Genomic DNA, 22,445 nt, shown 5'->3' on the forward strand with positions numbered 1-22,445 from the left:
TCTCTCTCTCTCTCTCTCTCATTTTCTTATTCCCCTTCAGCTTCTTCCAATTAAGCCCAGATTGTCTCCCGCAGTGAGTGAACACACTTTTTCCTGCCCTATGGTAGCCCCATGAAGATCCGATAGCACACGACCACCCTTATCCCTCACTCGACTGTGATTTATCACACTTAGCCTGCAGGTTGGCAGCTGCAGTTTCTTCCTTCCCGCCTGGCTCGGTCATCCCCGCTCCCTCCAAATGGCGTCTCCCCGGCCTCCCTTCAGAAGCTCCCTCCAAATTTAGACTGAGCTCCCTCTGCAGCGTTGATAAGCTGGCTGGCGTTATAGAAGATGGCGCATACCTGTCTGCCCCTTAAAGTAAAGTAGCCACTCCCTGATTCATGATAGAGTGCTGGAAACTTGAGAGTGTGTGCAGCCGAGTCCTCAAAACAGACGCACATAAACGTCTAGTCACAGAGAGAGAGACAGAGAGAGAGAGAGAGAGAGAGAGAGAGAGAGAGCATACCTATTGATTGAGACGAGGACACGCAAGACGTTTTTCAAAAGCAACTCACAGCAAACGCAGAGTCCTGATGGTGCAAAGTCCTGCACGAGAGAGAGACAGAGAGATCGCACCCAACGATTGCGTGCATGTGAGAGAGAGAGGAGAGAGAGGGAGGGAGGGAGATCGTACCTGTTGTTGACGAGCAGGCAAGGGCGATGATAGCGGACGACGAGCCTCTTATCATATCTGATCGCATGGAAGCGCGCAGCGGCCTCGCTGCTCTCGGAGCGGCGGGAAGAGAGGCGGAGGAATGAACGAAACCACTTTTTACAACTACACATGGGGGCGTTGACACGTGGCGACGCAGCCAGGTGAAATTGCCACTTGCATGGTACAACACGGGCCTCCCCCTCGTAATGGGATAGAGGCATGGTGGACGGAGATGCCCGAGAATATCCGAGCCACGTAGGCGTATTGCAACCACAGTTGTAGGGGTTATTGCAACCACAGTTGACCATCACATGACGGTCATGTGCGCGAGATATCAAAGGTTCTCCCTGGAAGCCAAAGATCAAAGATATTACCACTTTGACATATCGTCATTGGCGATAGTAATTGGTCACAAAGAGAGGACTAATGTAGCCTCGAGTTATTGTGGGCCCAAAAATGGACCGGGGATACACCTTTTACTTTAAAAATTTCCACTATTAGAAGTAGGCATAATGTTGGAGCTTATGTCTTGTTCCCCGGGTAAATATCAAATCCCTCACATTCTCTCGAGTGAAGATAAATGCAAAGCAATTACAAAAAGACAAGCACTGCTCTGATACCGATTGCTGGTGCAGTAGAAGAGAAGAAGAGGCTTAAAAGAAGGGATTGTATAATATTAGACACAAAATTGTAGGGGCGCACAACCTTCCTCTTTTTTAATAATGTAGTCAATGTATTAATAGTAGGTAAATATAAAAATATTTACAACATCCTATGTGGATAAACCTTTGTAAATGGAGATCAACCATAGGGACTTTTGAAAAAACAATCACAATCTCATGAGGGACTAATGCTAGTAGTTAGTTACACTCAAAAGCCAACCACTTTAAAAGTGTGCCTATGTCATTTTAGGTTATAGAAAAACTAGCCAAAAGAATCTTAGGGAAAGGAATAGCATGTTAGAACAATGTCTAGGATGGGGTTAACATGCAATTCAAGTGCAGTGAAGAGTTGTAAAGAGAGTTTAACCTCTCGAGCAAAAAGAAGGATTGGCTCCAATCAATGCTAGAGAGGAACAAGGACTCGTGGCCTACTTCAACAACCAAGTGGGAAAAAGATCATCTCCTACTAGATCATGAAGAGTGGTGCAAGGCTCCAAGAAGAGGAATAAGGACTCGTTGCCTACTTCAACAACCAAGTGGGAAAAAAATCATCTCCTACTAGATCATGAAGAGTGGTGCAAGGCTCCAAGAAATCAGGGGGCATGGCTCTTTCAAGATGGAGGATACAAGACATCTGCAAAAGTCGAAACAAAGCTAGAATCAAAGGTTTCCTAATGAGTCACTATGGGTATGGACTAGGAGGTGACATGGAAGGCAACCCCCTCTAGTCGTCTCAACACACTGCTATGGAGAATTATGTTCCAAATACTACCTACAAAGAAGAAGCTAAGCAACTTTAAAGCCATTAGTTCTATGAGTTTTTTTGTGGGAGAGTTGTAAATACTTCCATCCATGTGGCAACCTACTATACTAATTGGCAATGCCAACAAAGTACTTGGTTGGACGTCCCCATCATGTGCATGGGGCTAGTTCAGCTAGCCTCACCTTGTCTACCCTACACCAATTCTTACATAACACTTAAAACACATCAAGGGCATGTGAATCAAGTAGTCGTATGTGAATTTTGAGGTCCTATGTAGATATTTTCAAGTTTAGATTACTTTATAGTCAAAAGCTAGCATTTCACATCGATTATTAATAGGTTGCCACTATGATACTTGAAGATCCCATGGTGGGTACATATTATTTCTTAGTTCAACTCCTTTCTCTTGATTCAATAAGAAGTAAGAAGTGACTGTTGCCATAATAGAAATCAAGTAGCATGCTCTATTTGATGTCACCCACCACTGAGGTAGATTGTCTTCCAAGTGTTTGGCAAAGATGCAGTTTCAATTTCTTGTGGACTTATAATATTCCCACCACTGGACTTCATATCAAGAAATGAATTCGGGCTTGAGGTGTTTTAAAAATTACTCATCGTGCTATCATATAAGTGACCACATGTAATTTTCTTAATATCGAGTCTTGCATTAAATCAATTCTGCAATCTGACACGAGAAGATGTCTCAATGTTCCCAGCCAACAAAAAGCAAAGACACATCATAAATAATATTATGACGGCTTGATGATAAATTTTTTCGCAATATATTTGATTTAGCATTCTTGATCCCATTTAATGCATCAAATATCGCATTGATTTCGTAACGGCAAGACAAATCATAAAAGCCTTAATCGGTAGACGAAGAACATGCAAGAATGAGCACGATATTGAGTAAGTTAAGTATCAAAGAGTATGACATGACTTTATAAATTGGATAAGTCATGAGGTAACTTGGCCAAAAACCACTAGATGAAGTCATTTTGAAGAAAAAATGATGTTTTTGAAAATATATGCTAAAATTCATGACATTTTTTATGCATGGAGAGAGACAAAGCACAAAATAATCATCCCCTTGCCACCATCCAACAAATAAGCCATCAAAATGCATTTTTAATAAAGCTCAATTGGCTCTTGACAAGTACCCAAAAGAATGAGTCGATTGCATACTCCCCCTCATGCCTATAAATACACCCCCTCTCCTCTTATTGTTGGCAAAACTTCTCTACTTCTCTTATCCATTGAAGCTTTGAAGCTTAAAAGAGAAAAATACCCCCTCCTTCATGGGGGGAGAGAGAGAGAGAGAGATTCATAGGCTATCATATTGTGGAAATTGGAGAGTAAGAGAGTGTGGGAAAGAGATAAGCCTTCTCAAACGTCAGGGGAAGAGGCCACTTTGATCCCCTCTTGCTAAACTTCTACCTCATTTTCATTTTCTCTATCCCCTTTACACCTTCGCTCCATATGACCATACCACTAAGCGAAACGTTGGCAAAAAAAATTTGGACGACCACCGCTCTCCTTAAACTACCACATCAAAATTGCTTGAGATCCATGGCTTTGCAAGGTCGTAGAATTTCAAAAAAAGTCCATTTGAAGTAGGGGAAGCAAGGAACGTGGCCAATGGAGAAAATGACGTGGTAAGAATTGGCGAAACCCCCGTTACAACAAACTTGAGAGAGGTAACATCTTATCGGTTTGGAAAAATTTAATGTTGTATATGCTTATCACTATATTTGGCTTTAAACGACTATAAACACATTCTAAAGAAAATGCATATGAATTGCTGCTTAGGAAAATAATCTAAGTAATATAATAGTTAGCTATTCAGTGAAAAGACTCTTTCACTTGGAAAAAGATTATATGCCTGTTATTAAGAAAATATCTTAATTATGGTTTATTTTGTGATATTTATTGTTATTTCATTAATGACACATATAATCATAATAACATAAAAAAGCAGTGCTAGGAAAGGGAATATTTTATAAATTTTTCTTGAAAGTGACTATCTCTATTTCATTTTGCTAATGATAAACAGACACATATGGATTTTATAATAATTTATAAAAAATTATTTAGATAATATCATGAAATAATCAATGCCTTAAATCAACAAAAAATTGTATATGAAAATATATACTAGACGCATATAAATTAGGTGTGTAGTAATATAATTCAATGTTTGAAAGATGAAAGAAAAACTGCACTTATGATTTTTACATTGCCTAGAATAAAGTTTTCAGAAAAATAATCAATATTACACTTAAGACATAGCTAAATGAAAATTGATCTTTCTAGATAATGTTGAAAGTTTTGTAAATGGTCAGACATCGTCATTCAAACCATGGAATATGAGTAGAATAAAATAAAAATTATTTTCTTGTTAAAAACACATTTTGCTTACCATAGGCATAAATGCCCATATTATCTTTTAGGGCGGTAATAACAAATTTTTCATATGGATAAAATAGACTTCAGATTCCTAAAATAACTTGTGGATCCCGAAAAAGAGTTGCAAGTAGGAAACGAAACCCTAAGAATAAGGTGGGACCTTAAAAGAGAAACCCTAGATTTGGGTGGGGCTGCTTCCTATGCTAAAAACACTTGTTGTTGTTCCTTTTTTATTTGTGTGTACATTGATGGTTGCACAATAAAGATTGATTGTGCTTGCAGTAGTTAGATCTTATTGTAAATATATAATCCGAATAATAAGAGGAAAGATTGTGCTATGCCTCCCCCACAGCTAGACATGGAACCCTGCTCCAAGGGGAATTGTTTTGTACCACCGCGAGGAGCTTTGAACCAACCTCGACGGCGAGAGGTCACTCACACACTGAGGAATCCGTCAGATAAAAGGAAGTGGGAGTGCCAGGGGGGCTCTAGCCGTAAATCTCTCGATCGCTCCTAGGAACTGCCTAACCCTCACACGAATCAGGATGGGATCCTGGAGTCCCCAGTACTAGTAAAGGGACAGAAATCTTAGAGGGTTTCTTTTCTTTTGCGCAGACAGGAGGGATTTTTCGATGAATGGAGGTTTATCTTCTGCATAAGCAGAAGGGAAAAATCATTGTAAATAACTTTGGGAAATAATAAATAAATATGTTTTGCTAAAAGACTATTTTCTCTGTCTTTGTGTTGTGCCCTAAAAATTACGTGAAGAAACCTTTGATAATAGGTTAATTAACGAAGCTGCTTTCATATGTCATAACTTAATGTGATAAGTAATTAGAAAACTAAAGAAAACCATTTGTGAGAACGGGTGGGTGAGATCCTTGATAGATCTGTCCTACGAATGGGTGGTCCAGGTAAGCTGGGAGCTTCTCTCATCAAGAGATTGAACAAAATGTTAATTAGGAAAAATTAGGTAGAGCTGAGCATTGACTTACCTAGGGTTAGGTCTTAAAACCTTGATCAGATATTATCTTAGGGGAAAGGTGTAGCAGCTGTGCCAGAACTCCGTTAAGGTTCCATAAATTCTAACTAGTTATTTACTAGAAAAAAGCATTGCACTCCATGAACCAAGGGTAACTATGATCGCTCTAGTCGAATGAGAAGTTCTTGTGGGATACCTCTGATGGAGCTAGCTAATGTATCGAGACCTCAGTTGTCAAATTAGGACTCCAAGCTTATAGGTTGATCCTCGTGGGGACAACCGATACCTTCCGTTACAGGGTGGGCTCCGGGAAACCTAGAAGATAGACCCTATGCATTCTCGCAAGTGCCGGGGTGAAGCCGTCTAGGATAGTTCCTCGATGGACCACTAAAATGTGCTGCCATGGAATTGTTAGGCAGGCACGTGACAGGACTCTCCCACTATTTTCAAATTGACAACCAAAGAGCCATAGTAAATTTGGTAGTCCTATCATGCCTCTTAGGACCAAGCATGTGGGGGTCTATGCCCTCTTCTATAGACAATGAGGAGAAGCAAGTACCATTCAGTTGATAACCACCTTGGCCTCCTTATGAAGGTAGTCAATCAACCACACTCAAGCAATTGCACAATGTTAAGACTTTCAATTAAAAGTTCCTAGTGATGTGATTGAAAAAAGATGTTGAAACTTATTAAGGGAATTTTTATTTTAAAGAATAACTTCAAAGTTCATGAGCATCATTATATGACATTACCTATTTAAGATTCCAATCGGCTTCACTCTAAAAGGTTGTGAATGAACATATTGATGACATGGTGGTACCTTTCTTAAGGGGGTAACTAGTTATGTAATAATCATCCCCTTGATTTGGTTGGGACTATAATTGAAATTGTACGTTTTTTCTAGCAACATGTGCTAACTAAAACTATCTAGCATATAAGATTTTTGAGCTAGGGGATTCTCTCACTAACTTATATGACTTGTGTAAGTTTTGAATTATATTTCTGAGACATGATCGATCATAGTGCGAATTCAAATATGTTTAGTTGTGTGATCATTGAGTGTTATATGATACTCCACATTATTTATGATGTGTAAATTGTAAGTAGTTTTCATTCACTTATTTTTCATATCACATCTACATGGTTTTGTAGGAGATTATCTCCTAGAGGATGGGCATATGATATAAAGACCTATCTAGTTAGATTCCAAAAAACGTTTCTAGGTTGAATGTTAATATATTTTTTAAAGGAAAATATTGGTGGTGACAAATTTAGGCTTAGGATTTATAATTCTAAGAACCTTAGGATAGCAATATCTTATGGATCTTCAATGAGTTTATCAAAAAAAGCTTGACTATGCTTGTTCTAAGACAAATCTTAATGGCCCAACCATTTGATATCTTATATTTATCAATTGATAAAATTCATTAATAGTTTGAAGGGGGTGGTCTAGTTCTCACCTCAGTCGAGTGTTTATTATCTCATTCATTCTTTGTTTATTACACACCGTGGAAATTATAAACGGTGACAAATGCACCTAGGCTCAAGAATTAAATATTGGGATTAATTGATCAATAAAATATTATGCTACCTTGCATCTTTTAGAGCTTATATTTAGCAATTGTAAACACATTTACAAGAATTATACCTAATCACAAACAAATCTCGCCTCAATAATTAAAGATTGGGGTTTTAATCAATCAATCACTTTGTTGTGCTAATTTTTTTGTTTTAATAGTGTCAAAGCATTGGTTCCTTCATTTTTAAGAAGAAGGGAATTTTATAGGGCGAAGTGATTAGCATGATTGATCATTGTTTATCACAAAGACAACCTCAATGGTCAAGGGAGAAGGCATATTGATGATTTTTTGTTTACCTAGCAACAAGGGCTTATGAGAGTGTGTATGTGAAGTTGTGCATGTGTTTGGTGCAATTGTATGATCTAGTGGTGGATATGTCAATGACAACACCTATTGCTACACCAACACTTTTACATCTTGAGAAGTTTGATTTCATGTTTGGAGAGAGTCTCTATCTTAAGAAATGCTTTGGGATAAATGTAAAGAGCATATTAATGCTTGATAATGTTTATTCAAAGTAAGATTCAAAGCAAGTTACTCATAGAAATAGAGATGAAATGGTTCTATAATTGACTTGTTTGAGGGGTTGGCACAATAGTGCAAGTTGATCTCATATTAGCTTTCCCTATTTAGCTATAGAAGGTGAACTCATGATTGATGCATTTGGTCATCTAGCATGCACTACAAAGAACGAGGAGAATACTGATGTAAAATTTCAATGCAAAGTTAAAAAATGTTGGCACCTCAATATGTGTGCCAATATATTCATCACTAGATGCATCAGAATAAGCCTTGAATGTTTTTAAACATTATTACAATTGCATATACTAACATAATTTTAAAAATATATACTCACATGATTGAAAAAAAATACTTGTGCACATAGGGGTGACCATATTGAAATAATGTCTTAAAAAAAGCATTGGTGCACATTCAAATGTTGGTAAGATAAACTAAACCAAGCTCCTACTTTGCTCATTTTGCGACATGTTTGTTTAGAGAAAGATAAGCTCCATAGCTCCTCCTTCACTTTTTCACCCTTTTTTTTCTCTCCTTTGAATGTTTTGGGTGTTTGATGCACATGAGACCTCTTTGAGATATGTAGTAAACATTACCCCCCTCCTAGTTAAGTGCTAGTCCCATGGCACTATTGGGTGGTGAGTTGGACGATGTTGCTAGGGTAGCTAGGTGGCTTTTTGAGTTTATATACAGGCCCTGGTTGAGGGTGTGTCGGAGGGATTTATGCCTTTGAAATTGAATATCGTGTTGGATGGATCCCTCTGCTGGCACTCCGTGATTTCCTTCTCTTGTGTTGTTTCAAATGAGCTTCTTCATTTACTTTTTGATAGTCCCATGGCACTGTTGGGTTGGTGTTGCTGGGGAATTGTTGGGGTAGCTAAGTGGCTTTTTGAGTTTGTATACAAGCCCTAGTTGAGGGTGTGCTGGAGGGATTTATACCTTTGAAATTGAATATCGTGTTGGACGGATCCCTCTGCTGGCCCTCCACAGTCGCCTTCTCTTGTGTTGTGCCAAATGAGCTTCTTCATTCACTTTTTGACTGGGGATGTTGTGTCTACCCCCTACTTTGTTGCACCCGCATGGTGACATTGTCACATAAGACGGGGAGTGAATTACATGGATGATGGGGCCTCTGGAGCTAGTGGTTGGGGCCTTTGTTTGTACTTGGAAAGAAAAGAAGGTGCACTACCTAGGGGTTTGCTCAATTTGTTGGTGGTGGATGGTGCTTGTGCTAGTGGGACTAGGAGCAAGCCTGGGCATTGTCTCTCATTTGAGGACTTAGTTTGTGCATAAGAGAGGTGTGATGCGTGTAGCTTAGGGAGACATGTCACCGTAGGTGAGTGCTACCTCCCTTGGTATGTCTTGCCCTTGATGTGCCCTAACCATGTGCCGTGGGAATCAAAAGAGTTAGGGGGTTAGACATGGAGCCGGCCGATCGAGGCCATCGGATGCACCTAACTTGAGAACCCCTAGGTGCAGTGACTATGACCCTGTGCATCTTGCTGTGTCTACGTGTGATATCTCTTTTCGTTTCCATGTTTTGTGATTGCCTTTTTGCTTTATACTGCCTTGTCTTTCCTCTTCTTCTTTTCTTTTTCTTTTCTCTCTTCTCTTTTTTTTTTTTGTGTCTAAGTTACATAGTCGTGAGATAGAAGCTAGTCTTTGTCATATCGGAGTGAGGTGGAGAAGGGAGTCTAATAGATTTGTTAAGGAATTGGTGGCTTTGGAGATACCCCTTGAGGTTCAGGCAAACTTGAAGGGTGGTGGTGGAGAGGAATGGATGATTGTAGTGGGTGAAGCGGCTATCATTCATATCCTCTAGAAGAGCTAAGCAAAATGAAGGTAATAGAGCAGCTTGCATCATTAGTCGAGCCATCACGTAACTATCTATAGCGTTAGGATCAAAATGGAGTACTGGGAAGCCACACTCTTGCGGGGTGGGGTCTTGCCTAAGGAGTATCCTAAGCAGTTTAAGGTAATTACAAGTAGTAATAAAGGCGAGTCAGGGCATGAAGAGAATTTATTGGTGAAGTGGATTAGGGTCTCATGCAAGCTCTTTGATGTGAAGACGAGGGCTTCTTCATATGTAGTACAATGAAGATTATAAAGTCTAATAGGGAGATCATAATGGTCATGGACACTAGAGTCAAAATCCATTCCCACCCTTCGAGGGTAGGGCATACAGGTTGGGTCATTTCGCTTGAATGGTTGAGTGTTGCAAAAGGCCATCCAAGTGTCCAGGTTAGTGTCGCAGACTCTTCTTCTCCATTTAGGTTGACATTCGTAGCCAGCCACAGACCTTGGCACTTCAAAAACCTTATTCTGCCAAAATTTTGCATCTTCAATGGCCCATAATGTGGGGTTTTGCTCTCTCTCCTCTAGCCGTTTCTATTCGAGTCTACTTTCGATGTTAACCACCTCCTCCACCGCCTTGATGGGAAAAACCCTATGCAAGGTGGTGGGGAACAGGAAGTTAAAATCAAAGGGGCTCCTGGACGTTTCTTGCCTCTCCCAGATTACAAGGTCGATGTGGAAGCTTGTTGGGGCATCATCCTTACATGGTGGGATTGGTGCCTGGGGTGCTCTCACTCCCTTGGCATTCCATTTTCTCCTTGTCTCCTCCATCGTTTGTTTTCTTCTTTCCCTCAATGCCGCTTTTTTTTTGCAGAGATGTCTGCATGTTGCTACCAAAGTTCACATCCACCTCCTCTCTTGACTTAGCTCCTGCAACTCTTCTTCGATGAACCCGAGTGCATCCACTTCCTACGAGGTTAGGCCTGCCAATAGAAGGTAGTGGCATTGCTCTTCTTGTGAGGTTAGTCCTGCTTTCAGTGCTCTACAAGCCATTCCCAATTTCCTTTTCATGGCCTCTATGGACTCTCCCTTCTCTGCCTGGATGACGTCCAATAGAGTATCTAGAAAGGTGCGTTGTTGCATTTGGAAGCTCACTTGGTTGGCCTCTGCTCTGCTCTCAACAAGTATTTTTTCTTTTTCTACTTGAGCGAGATGGTGTGCCAAGGCTTTAACTCTTTGCTCATTCTGGTTAGCCCATTCTTGTACTCTCCTTTCCATGTCTTTGAGGCTTTCCCCCTACCTCTGAGCTAGCACTGTCAGTCTTCATTATTGATCTTCCATTTCTGTCCTTAGCTTTTGCTACTCTTCTTGTGCCGAGGCAGCCTCTTGGGTTAGTTTTTCCACCTCTCTTTCATACCTGCGAGCTCTTTCCTCCCTTAGCTCCTCCAGTTCTTCTGTGGCTTTAGTAATTTTCTCCATTTTAGCTTTCAGACCTTCGTAGAGCCCCATAATCTCTTCATTGTGTTGTCATAGGCATCATATAGCCTCGGTTTCTTCGTTTAGTCACACCTACCATTCCGTTTCTGTCTCTTCCTTAGCTTCTAGTTGCTCCTTCAGCTCATGAACTTCTCTTTGGGCCATGGCTATTTGGCGTGTTTTCTCCAACTAGGATGCAATCATGGACTCTTTTTCGGCTTCTAGCTCTGCTATTGCAAATTTTTTCTCCTCCTTGGCTTTCTCTGATTGAGAGAGAAGCTCATTGGCATACTCGTTGTATTCTTTGGTTGGCCTCTCTATTGGGGGGACAGAGGTTGCGGAGTATGCCACCTTTTGCCTCTTTGGGTCTTGGCTCGACTCGGCTCCTGCCATCGTAGTCGGCCTTTTGGTTCCTACAAGGGGGTTTCTTCTCCTGTTCCTTGGCCCATTTCTTTATTCACAAGTACTGGACCGAAGCCATTAAGTTGTTGGCGTCCACCTGGGTCATAGAGCTGGGTGTGGACATGGTGACAGTGGTGGCGGGCATCAGGAGAGTGGGAATGGGGGTGATTGGGGCCTTGCCTTTGCCTTCTTGCACTGCAGGTGGCACGAACTCTAGCACATGGGAGCTTGAGCTCGACCCTTCGTCTTTGATTAGGCTCGCTGGTTTTGGCTCGTCCTGCCTGGATTGCTACTCAATGGACCTAGGCGTGGCGAGGGCCATGTCTTCCTCCTCCTCCTCTTCCTGCTTTCTCCTTCTTTCCTCCTTAGCCTTTTTGGACTCCTTGCGAGCCTTTTGCAAGTCCGCCTTCTCTTGTTTTCTCCTCTCCTCTTCCTGCTTTTCTAGTGAAATTTTCTTCTTCATCTTCTTATTAGCCTTTCCCCGGCTATTCTGCTCTTCTTGTTCCCTGTTTTCTTCTTCCTCACTCAGTGTCCTTTCACTGGACTGCGCCTCCTATTCCTGGTGAGGTGGCAAACTGCTTGGTGTTTCATCCACTCCTTCTACTTCTTCCTGCCCTTGCCTCGAGGCTTCCCTGATGATAGCCGTGAAGGACCCCACTGAATCCAATGGTTGAGGCCTCTGATGATCAAGCTTTTCTTTTAGCCTTGGTGGCAGGGGATTCCCCCTCAATGGGCTGTCCTCCCATTGCCAAAGCTTTTGTTGAGGTCTTAATGGTCTTCCTCACAAAACTGTTGAGGTTCACCTCATCTAGTGACTGTGCTGTGATGGTCTCTAGCAGGGGGACATTAATGCGGCTCATGATGGTGTTGTACCTCTAACTAGAAAACAACGCATGCACCGTCTTGGCTTGGATTTGGACTTCGAGATCCGGAATATCCACCAAGCTAATGCCATCGTTGGTGTGGACCTTTACCTTGTCCATTCCTAGCAAGGCACATACATCTCTCTTTGGCTTCCTCTCTACTTTGTTCACCAAGCCCAATGTCTTTTCCACCAGCTCCAAGGTCGATTCAATCTACACCCGATGAGTTTCCTCTCCCTCATGTACAATTACGATGCCATGTTCCTATGGAAAGTCCTAAAAAACTTTGCACAATGGATGTAGTCTACCCCCTGGCCTATTGCTTCCACGTATTTCTGCAAATTGCATTGCTCGATGATCTGCCTCACAACCTATTCTTCAATGGTCATGTCTTCTAGGTTGAAGATATGCCAGAAAGGGTACCATCAGCTCTAGATTTTGGTGTTGTCTTAGTAGTAGGTTGCGATTTTGGGCAATAGATTGGTTTAGGCATTGCTGATTTAGGCTTTGGCAGTTCTATAGACTTAGCAGCTCGATCCTCTTGTGGCTCGAGTGTCTCTAGCTCACTGTTTTGTGTGGCCAAGCTCTAGGGTGGCATTTGAGTAGGACTTTTGGTCATTTTGGCTTTAGGTAGCCAAATCCAGGGGTTACCCTCATAGTAGCCTTGCACTTGCAATAAGGTTTTGGGGACCCATCGCGGCTTGACCATGCATCGATGTTTACAATCTCATCTTGGCCTCTTGGGTTTCGAGTGTGGGCCCTTAGTTCCACGAGGGCGTGGGTGTCTGCTTGGAGATGGCAGTCCTTGATGTTTAGGTACCCATTTGAACTAGGGTTTCTTGGCTTCAGTGTTGGGTTCATCGGGTTTCTGGCATTGAGGTTTGGCAAATTGTGACGAGTCATGACTCCCCTCCTTAGACTTGACGGTGGGGTTCTCTATTGGTGGCTTTGCAAATTTTGAAGGAGTCATGCCGCCCTTGCTAAAAGATATAACTATTCGGATGTTGCCTATGGCTAGGCGGATACGTTGCGACTCGTTAGTCGATAGTACAACGAGCTTGCTTCTTAAAGGTTAGGACAATGCCTGCATCTTTAGTGTTGAGCAACACATAGAAGATCATCGGCATGCTTTCAAACTCGATAGAAACTGCAACCTTGCACTTTTACAAAAGTGTATAGGGTTGGCCTCTATAAGGGTTGAGCTTAGCATTAATGGGTTGTAACAATGGTTTGCCAAATTGGGTTCAATGGTCATGGGATAAGACATTAAAGTCAGCTCCCTCATCAAACAATGCATTGATGGTCCATGTGTGCTTGTTTGGCAGTGACCGTTATGCTTAGGTAAGCTGGTTCTATAGCTTCCTCATCCTCATCATCCATCTCAGTGATAGTGGCTACTTGTACTCTGACAAGGGGTGCTAGCATTGGAGGCTCATACAATGGGTGCCTGGGAGGGAAGCACTTCTTTATGCGGCTGCCATTGAAGAAGCCTATGCTCTCACCTTCTAGAGTTTTGAGTTTCTACATTGCCAGTTCGGTTGATGGTTCAAACCCTAAAAAGGCCTAGCCCTTAAAACCTCAGTTTGTGCTTATGTCCTTTGACTGAGTATAGTAGTACTAAGTCACCATTTTCAAAGTTGCACTACTTGACATGCTTGTCAAATCAGCGTTTGCATCTTTCCTTCTCGCATATTAGCACATGGGTGGCTAGAAACGGTTTGATAAGCGTTCGAGCTCAATTAGGCGTTCTGTCCATGCCTCCTTCCTATCCCATCTCTCTTGAAGGGCTATCTTGAGGCTAGGTACGAAGAACTCCAAAGGTAGAATTGCCTCTATACCATAGGTCAACCTAAAGGGGGTCTATCCTACAGCTGTCTTGTAAGCCGTGTAGTAGGTCCACAAGGTCGCCATCAACTTGTTATCCCAATCACTGCGCGAAGCAGAGATGACTTTGGTTAGGACGTTTACTAAGATTTTATTTGTGGATTCAACTTGATCGTTTGCCTAAGGGTAATAAGGCAAAGATTTTCAATGGATGATTAGGAAGGAGGACATGAGGTGAGCTATCACTTCGTTGGTGAAGTTTGTGCCTTGGTTTTTGACTAGTTCGATGGGGTAGCCGAATCGTGTGATCGCCTGCTCCCATAGGAACTTGGCAGTGGCCCTAGCATAATTTTTTCTTGTAGCTTGTGCTTCTACTCATTTTGTTAGATAGTCAATGGCCACAATGATGTATTTGGCTTGCGAATACTATGCCATGGGACTTATGGGTTCGATGAAGTCAATCCCCCCATTTCTAGAAGGGTTGTCGTATGATAATTAGGGTTAGCTCCATGTGATCTTTTACGAATAGGGACTTTAGTTCATTGGCACTCATCACAATGCTTCATCAATCGTAATGTATCTTGGAAGAGAATAGGCCACCACAATTGGGATTGTAGTACTTTTGCGGGCTATCATGTGTCCGTTGAAATGTCCTATGATTCCATTGTGTGCCTCTGTCAGTATGTCATGCATCTCATGCTCACACATGCATCTGCATAGTAACCCATCTTGCCCCAACTTGTAAAGTTGGCATGCTATCAATTGATAGGGTTGGATCTTTAGGATGAGCCGCCTAAGTCGGGCCTTTTCTATCGGTCATTCCAGTAGTCCGTGCTCAAGCACTTGAACTATGTCATTTGCTCAATACGACGTCATGTCAGATTTGAACAAATCCTTTTTGTTGGATAAACGGAATAGGTGTGCACTTGGCAGTTCATCCACAATGCCTTGTCCAGCAGCTTCTCCTGTGGGGATGCAAGATAGATGGTTAGCCATGTAATGCTGCTTCCCTTTATGCACTACCACGGAGAAGTCAAACTCCAAAAGCAGAAGTAGCCATCTAGCGATGTGTCTTGTAGTGCATGGTTTGTTAACAATACACAACAAGGCTTGATGGTCAACAAAGAAGGTAAAAGGCGTAGCCAAAAGATAATGCTGAAATTTCTTTACAACAAACACCATGGCCAAGCCCTCTCTCTTAGTTGTTGAGTAATTTATTTCGGTCTCAATGACTTGTTTGCTAGCAAAGCTCATAGGGTAATCCAGGTTGTGTTCACCAGGTTGGCACAACACAGCTCCTATCGTGAATTTCAAAGCATCGATATGCACATGAAATGTGAGTGTCCAATCAGGGACTCATAGAATTGGATCCATGGCCAGAGCCTTTTTCAGTTACTCATATGCGCGTTGGCATTCCTTGGTCCATTCGAATATGATCAACAGCTCGTATAGAGGTCTAGCAATCAATGCATAGTTCAACATGAACCATCGATAATACCCTATATGTCCTAAGAAGGCTTGAACGCCCTTGTAATCAGTTGGGGGTGGAAGGTTGACAATGATCCTAATGTTCGAGAAATGTATGGCAATGCCATTCTTCGATACCACGTGTCCTAGGATGCATCCGTGCATCACCCAAAACTGGCACTTCAAGGGATTCAATGAGAGACAATACAGTTGACACCGTTTAAAGACCGCTTGGAGTCTATTTAAATGTTCCCTCCAAATAGTGTGAACACACCAAGTCATCCACGAAGACCTCTAGCTCCTTCTTGAGCATGTTCCTTGAATATAGTGCACATCAGTCATCGTTGGAAGGTAGCTGGCATGTTAGTCAACCCAAAAGTCATGACTATGTAGGAAAAGATGCCCCATTCAATGGCGAACGCGGCCTTATGCCTATCATTAGGATGCACTTGCACTTGATTGTATCCAGAGAAGCCATCTAGGAAACTGTAGGCCTCTTTGCCAGCTACTCTCTTGAGCATGTGCGCAGTGTATGAAAATGGATAGTTATCTCTTTTTGTTGCCATGTTTACCTTCCTGTAATTGACACACACTCTAATGTTTCCATTCTTCTTTAACACGATGAATATGAGACCAAACCCAGTCCGTGTGTTCAATTTTGTAGATGAATCTTGCTCTCATTAGTTTGTTAATTTCTTCCTTGACAATGTGGGCATGCTTTGGATTTATGGGATACGGTCCTAGCTTGATAGGCATTGTGTCAGGTGTCATGGGTATGTTGTGAGTCACCACACTCAGGTCTACCCCTTTGAGCTCTTCTAGGGACCAAGCAAAGATGTCTATATACTCTTGCAAGAGAGTAATGAGACTTGCTTCATCTTGCTCAGCCAAGTCATCAGCCATAAAGACAAGTCGTAGCTAAATTGGCCTCTTTGACCTTGGAAACTCCCTTGATTGGTTTGCTTGCTTGCCCCTGTCATTTGGCTTTCAGCAACATCACTACCCTATCTTCCTTTTTGAACTTCGTGAATTATTTTGGCATGTCTTGCGGTTTTCACTTTTCTTTTGTTTGTGTTTCTTTAGGTAGCTTCCATCATTCCTCCCTGTCGGCATCTTAGGTGGACAGGTGGGTCCCCTTTGGTGTGCCTAGTCTTGGGGGGTCGAGGTATTTTAGGGTTACTATCTGAGCTAACTTTCGACTTTGAATTGAACTCATTTTTGCTAGAAGAGTGGCTCTCTCCTGGTGGTCGTAGCTTAGATGGTGAGTTTGTTCATAGCAGTTGTGCATTGCTTGGTTGGGTAGACCTACCTACTTGTAGTCGATTGTACTTGTGTGCTTTAACCAAGTTTGATCGCAGTCCTTCTGTCTAACTCCTTTCTCTACTCTAAGGTTACTCTACTTGCATGGTTTGGAGTCTACTCATATTTGTTTGATTATACATCCCCTAGTGTCATATTCTATGGTATCAATTTCCTTTCGCTCTCATCACTAAAGGAACAATAGTCCTCATATTCGTCGTTAGAGCTATCCTTGTCCAGTTGCTCATCATTCTCCAAGTTCTGATCTCCAGGAGCTCTCGTCTATTGTTCGAGACTCGGAACATGATCGAGTTTAGTCTTCCGCATAGGCTTCTGGTCATCATGTGGATTGGCACTGAGGGTATGTTCTCGATTGCTGTCACCACCTACAATAACTTTTAGAAATCAAGCAAGGGTGTAGGCCAAGGGCATCCTATACCTAAATCTTGTAGAAAGCTCCGACACGCTCCGATTGCGGATCCAATGTGGACTTGTGACTTGCAAGCGCGTACACACACACACACACACACACACACACACACACACACACACACACACACACACACACACAAAGACATGACTGCAAATGAGGCTTTGCCTAGTCACTTAGGACCTTAAACCCTTGCTGAGCACCACCTTAGCCTTCCCAATCACTCCCCTTGTGACTGCGACACATTTAAGCACTTTTTTTTTCAATTTTCTCCTTGTTACTGCCCTATTCAAGCTTGTTTTATAGCAGTGAACCCTAAGCTTTCCACTCTGATTTCTCCCTCCTATCCTACTCTAAATGCAACAAAAATCAAAAGTAAAGTATTGAAATGATTTCTCCTACTCAACTAATCATTAAAAACCAAAAATACTTACTTGTAGCATGGATTAAATACCCAAAACCTCCTATCTATCTCAAGCTCTGGTTCGGGGATGAAACCCTTACTTTGATGCTCAATTTGAAGCGCACAAACACTCAAGCTTGAATGCGTTGGTCCTAGTAATGAAACCAAAATGTAAAGGGAGCTCACGCTCAACTGCCAAGACCTATGGACTGCTTATTGTTCAAGCGTTTCAAGCGAGCACTAATGGCTACCTCTCACATAGCCGATGCATTATCCCTCGCTATGAGTGTAGTGAGCTTACCTTGATGCCCGAATGAGTTATCTCCTCCCTCAAGCACACCAGTAGCTTCACGATTCTTGATGCAAGCTCAAGCATTCTCAAGCCTCCACCTCCATGCTCTATGCTCTATCCTCCATAGCCAAGCGCGAGACAAGAGAACAAGAAGAGAGAAGATGGTGGAGAGCTTCACCTCCTTGACCCCTGACCCTCACACTCTCACACTCCCTCTCTTGAGCATATACAAGCAAGCAAAGAGAGGAGAAGAGAAGAGAAGAAGAGAAGAAGAAAAGTCCACTTTGCCACGCACCAAAGAATGAGCTCTCATTCACTTTTTGAACTTTATATACATGCCCTAAAATCCCATGGGCATCTATCCCCTTTTTACATGGCCATTTGTGGCCTAGGCCCTTTTTTCCCTTTGCCCTAACTTCCTAGCTTAGTCCTACCACCCATTCATGGTTACAAATTGCACAAGAGGGAGCCTGATGCTCTTTTACAGAGGTTTTAGCTGCGCCTTTATATTTAAAGGTGCGCCTTCTTGCTTTTGGCTTCTTGCAGCTTCCATGGTTGCGTCTTGGACTCCTGGTGGTTGTTCCCATGCTTTTAAAACTCATCATTTGAGGGGGCGTGTTGAGAAATGACAAATGATGGATGCTCTAGGAAGAGATGTCCTAAATCCCATATGTACAGTGAAGAGAGTGGAACAACCCAACTACTATAAAGCATTGTACTTGCAATATGAGTAATGTAACATGATGGTACTTTTGTCCTTTCAATCGAGAGTCTGAGTCATTGTCCAACCACACAAGATTGTGTTTATGAGTCCAAGTCTCAATCTTGGAACCTAATTCACTTGTGTGACATTCTATCTTCAACTCTATGTCTTCATGAGTTCAATCTATCTCTTCAAGCCACCATAGCCATGCTCTAGATCCATTCTTGTGACATCATAGCCAAATCCAATCTCTTTCTGCTCATCGTGGTGTCTTCCCATTCTTAAAGTCTACCATCTCTAATATAGTTAAACGATCATGAAAGAATAGATGAAGGTTCAATCTTGGAAGATTTTCCACCTCTTCATCTTTGTTGTGGGTTGCAAACTTCATGGTACTCTTCAACAAATCTTTCCATACACTGCAAATTATAAATAATAAATGTTGACAAGTTTTCTCATTATGTGGTCACTAAGACCTTGTGAGGAATGCCCTTGCTAGGTAAGACCTCATCTGAAAGTGTAAGAGGCTCTTTTACCATCCATCTATGGGGAGCATCCTCGCCAATACACTCAAGGTACTCTGCAAGGTAGTACATGCACTCTCCAAGCACCCATCCCTTTGATGTTGAACCCTTTGGTCATGCTCTTTGGCAAACAAGGCCCTTCAAAACTCCCATGAATCTCTCAACCCAAAACATCCAATGAGTGCTAACAATGCCCACAATCTGTATCTCATCCACCAAATAGATGAGTATGTGGACTTGAATATTAGAAAAGGAAGTTGGCAACTCATTTGCCAAGCAAGGAGCTAAATGCACTCCTTTTTCTTTTCTAGTATTGACTTCATATCAATCTCCTTAGATGTGATCCATCTATTTAAAAAAAGTGAATAGTGTGAAACCTTTATTAAAAAGCACATACATAAAAATGTGCGAGCGACATACATACCTTGCTAGGTTCCCTAGATGATAGATAACAACTTGAAGACCACTAATTAGGAAACTATCATAACAATGGGAAGAACATGCTGCATTGTCAATTTACATTAAAATTAGTATTCATCTTAGAACAATGTGGTGTTGTGATAAGAAAAGTTTGGGTTACCTTGATGAAACTAGGCAAGTCATGCATTTTTCAGTTTTTGGCAATCGATCATATTAATCTCCTTTGATGTTAGCACCCATGGTATAGCTGTGTACACTTTTTGACTTGTATCTTTATCAACTTGGGACCACAAGTGTGGGGCTTGTAATTTTGTTATTTTAAGACATTTTTAGCTGCCTTTGTGTCCTTCAAGACAATGAGGTGTTTCCACAAGAGTGACCTACATTCTTGAATATGTGGATAGAATCAAGAAGATGACATATTTTCAAATCCTTCTAATACTCTAAACAAAACCATATAGAGATAGAGTGAGCTAGTGTGGATCGTATTTGATGGTGCTCATTATCAGTGTCACTTGCAAGCTTAGACTCTAGATTGATGATTTGTCCTTCGGTCAAAATTTTGTACTAACCCATAGGAGTCATCCTTATGAGACATTGCCTATTACTGACCTTTCAATTAAAATGTCTAGCTTGTGCACTGCAATATAGTAAATGATCTTTGGGTAAGAACTGTTTATGTTGAAGTTATATGTTTTTTTTAAGATGCTTAGTATGAACAGATTTTAGCCAATCACCGCATATGTGACAAGCTTTATAACCCTTCATTGAGCACCCTGCATCCATCATAAAATGTTTAGTATGAGCATAAAAAATAAACAAATAAAAATATATATGTGTTGCTTAATGACAACTCAATACCTGTAGTGAAGCCATATCGAGGGAAGTTGTGTATAGTCCACACTAGCATTCCAAAAACTTTAAATATTTTTTTCATCACCTTGTTTTGACATGTCAACCACATCTATGCCTCTCCACAACTCTTGGAGATTATCAATCAGAGGTGCCAAATATACACTAATGTCCCTAACTTGGCATTTTCCTAGAATTATGAGAGTCAATAATAGGTGTTCTTCCTTAAAGAAAAAAGGTGGCAACTTGTAGCTAGCAAGAACTATTGGCCAAGTAGACCATCTAATTGAATGCGTGGAGGATGGGCTTACACCATCCAAGGTAGCACCCATCTTAATGTGTCATGGCTCTTCTTCAAATTCTAGCCATTTTGAATTGATATACTTGAAGGCAAGACAATTTGAGGGAATTCACATAATCCCATTTGCACTTGCATTCTTTGCTCCCCAGTCCATGGGGCCTGAAATATATGTTGAATATGGAATGCCAATGGAAAATGTCAAAGTACTTTGTGAGGATTCTTTCCACTCATATCTTTATAGCAAGGTGTTTCACATTTTGGGCATCTCTCCTCACTCTCATATTCACCTCTATACAAAATATATTCCTTGGGACATTCGTGTATTGTGTTGTAGTTGTTGGTGAGCATCTTCTTCACCTCATGGCTTGATGTAGGAAGGACATTGTTTGTGGGTAAAAACTTTTGAGATAGTAACATGCAACGTTTTGAACAAACACAACATTTAGATTTAAGTATTAAGACATTTGAAAATAATGCAATTAAAATTGATAATCAAGAAGTCATTTCCTTTGATAATGTAGAAGGAGATGCATTACTCCAAGCATAATGATTTTGGAGTTTAAGAATAAGCAAACTCACACTTAGCCGTGCCAATTTTGAGCCTTTGTAGATTTGATCAAGCAACTCAACCCTAAGAAAACATTCTTTGTCATGCGTGCCACTTTCTCTATACCAAGCATTAACAAAGTCATCCATTCCATCATCATCATCATCATCATCATCATTGATGATGTAATCCTTATTGTCAAGTTGTAAGTGGCATAACTACTTGGATCATTCTTGTGAAGGAGTCTCATGTACCCAATTGACAAATGAGAGGTACCATGAGAGGGTAGATGTGCATCATTCTCTACATCATAATTAGAAACCTATCACATTGGTATGATTATGAGCATTCAACATGTAAGAAACAAACATACACAACTATAAGAATCCGAAAACATTAAACATAAGAATAAAGAATACCAACCATAGGCCTAATCATGGTGTGTCGGTGTTGGTGCATGAGCATAAACACCCTAAGAGAACTCATGCCAATGACACTGATGTCATGACCTTTGATGTAAGCCTCAACATCTATCACACCAAGAAGGAATCTGTTCCTCCTCATAGTAAGATAAAGCTGTAAGTGACTCTTCTCCATGTCCCATCATAGCAGCATGACCTCTATGGTTGTAATGTGGAGGCAATGTTGTACAAGAGGAATCTGAATCTATACAAATAAAGAGGTTAAACTTCAATACACTTTGCTTAAGATTACTTTTAAAATGCTCTTAACATTCATCACATTGTGTCAAAACTAATTCTTACTAGTAGCACTAATAGAACATACAAGTGCGACTAATAAAAAACACTAACATAGTACATTGTTTCTTCTTGTATGAATATGAACAAAAGGTATGTCATGATTCCTAAAAATAAGAGACTTGTAGGATTCCATGAGGAGTCTTGGACCTTCTTTTGATGAGAGATGTAGGTATGAGTGACATTTCCACATCAAAGAGTATGCTTTTTGTCATTGCAATGATTTACTTTGCAATCTAAATATCGTATCAAATTACTATTATATGTATTCAGATCTAATGTAACTTTTATGTCATTTTTATTTTGCGTAAATTGATTTAGGAGGCAACACTATCTAGGGTGGTGACCAGTCACACATCCCAGTTGGGTCACATGTGGAGACATGGCTTCATAGCCACTTTTGTAAGTATATGCTTACAAGTTCTCATAGTATAGAGATCCAAATTATAGAATGGAAAGAAGGACAAAACAATATAACTTTGGG

At 41.1% G+C, this 22,445-nt stretch overlaps 1 protein-coding gene across 6 annotated transcripts in view; it reads right to left on the reverse strand.

The window, feature by feature from the left end:
- Nucleotides 1-806, reverse strand: part of LOC148022877 (transferases, transferring acyl groups) — a 169,687-nt gene extending 168,881 nt beyond the window's left edge. For all 6 annotated transcript variants that reach the window (XM_087695811.1, XM_087695816.1, XM_087695815.1 and 3 more), the window contains exons 1-2: nucleotides 674-806; nucleotides 506-585 (exon numbers count right to left, since the gene is read on the reverse strand). The gene's annotated coding sequence lies outside the window, so the exon portion shown is untranslated. The remainder of the gene's footprint in view (nucleotides 1-505; nucleotides 586-673) is intronic.
- Between the last annotated feature and the right edge of the window lie 21,639 nt (nucleotides 807-22,445).

This window comes from Lygodium microphyllum, chromosome 16, assembly GCF_053477565.2.
Source record: "Lygodium microphyllum isolate KBCC chromosome 16, Lygodium_microphyllum_v1.1.10, whole genome shotgun sequence".
Taxonomy (NCBI): Eukaryota; Viridiplantae; Streptophyta; class Polypodiopsida; order Schizaeales; family Lygodiaceae; genus Lygodium; species Lygodium microphyllum.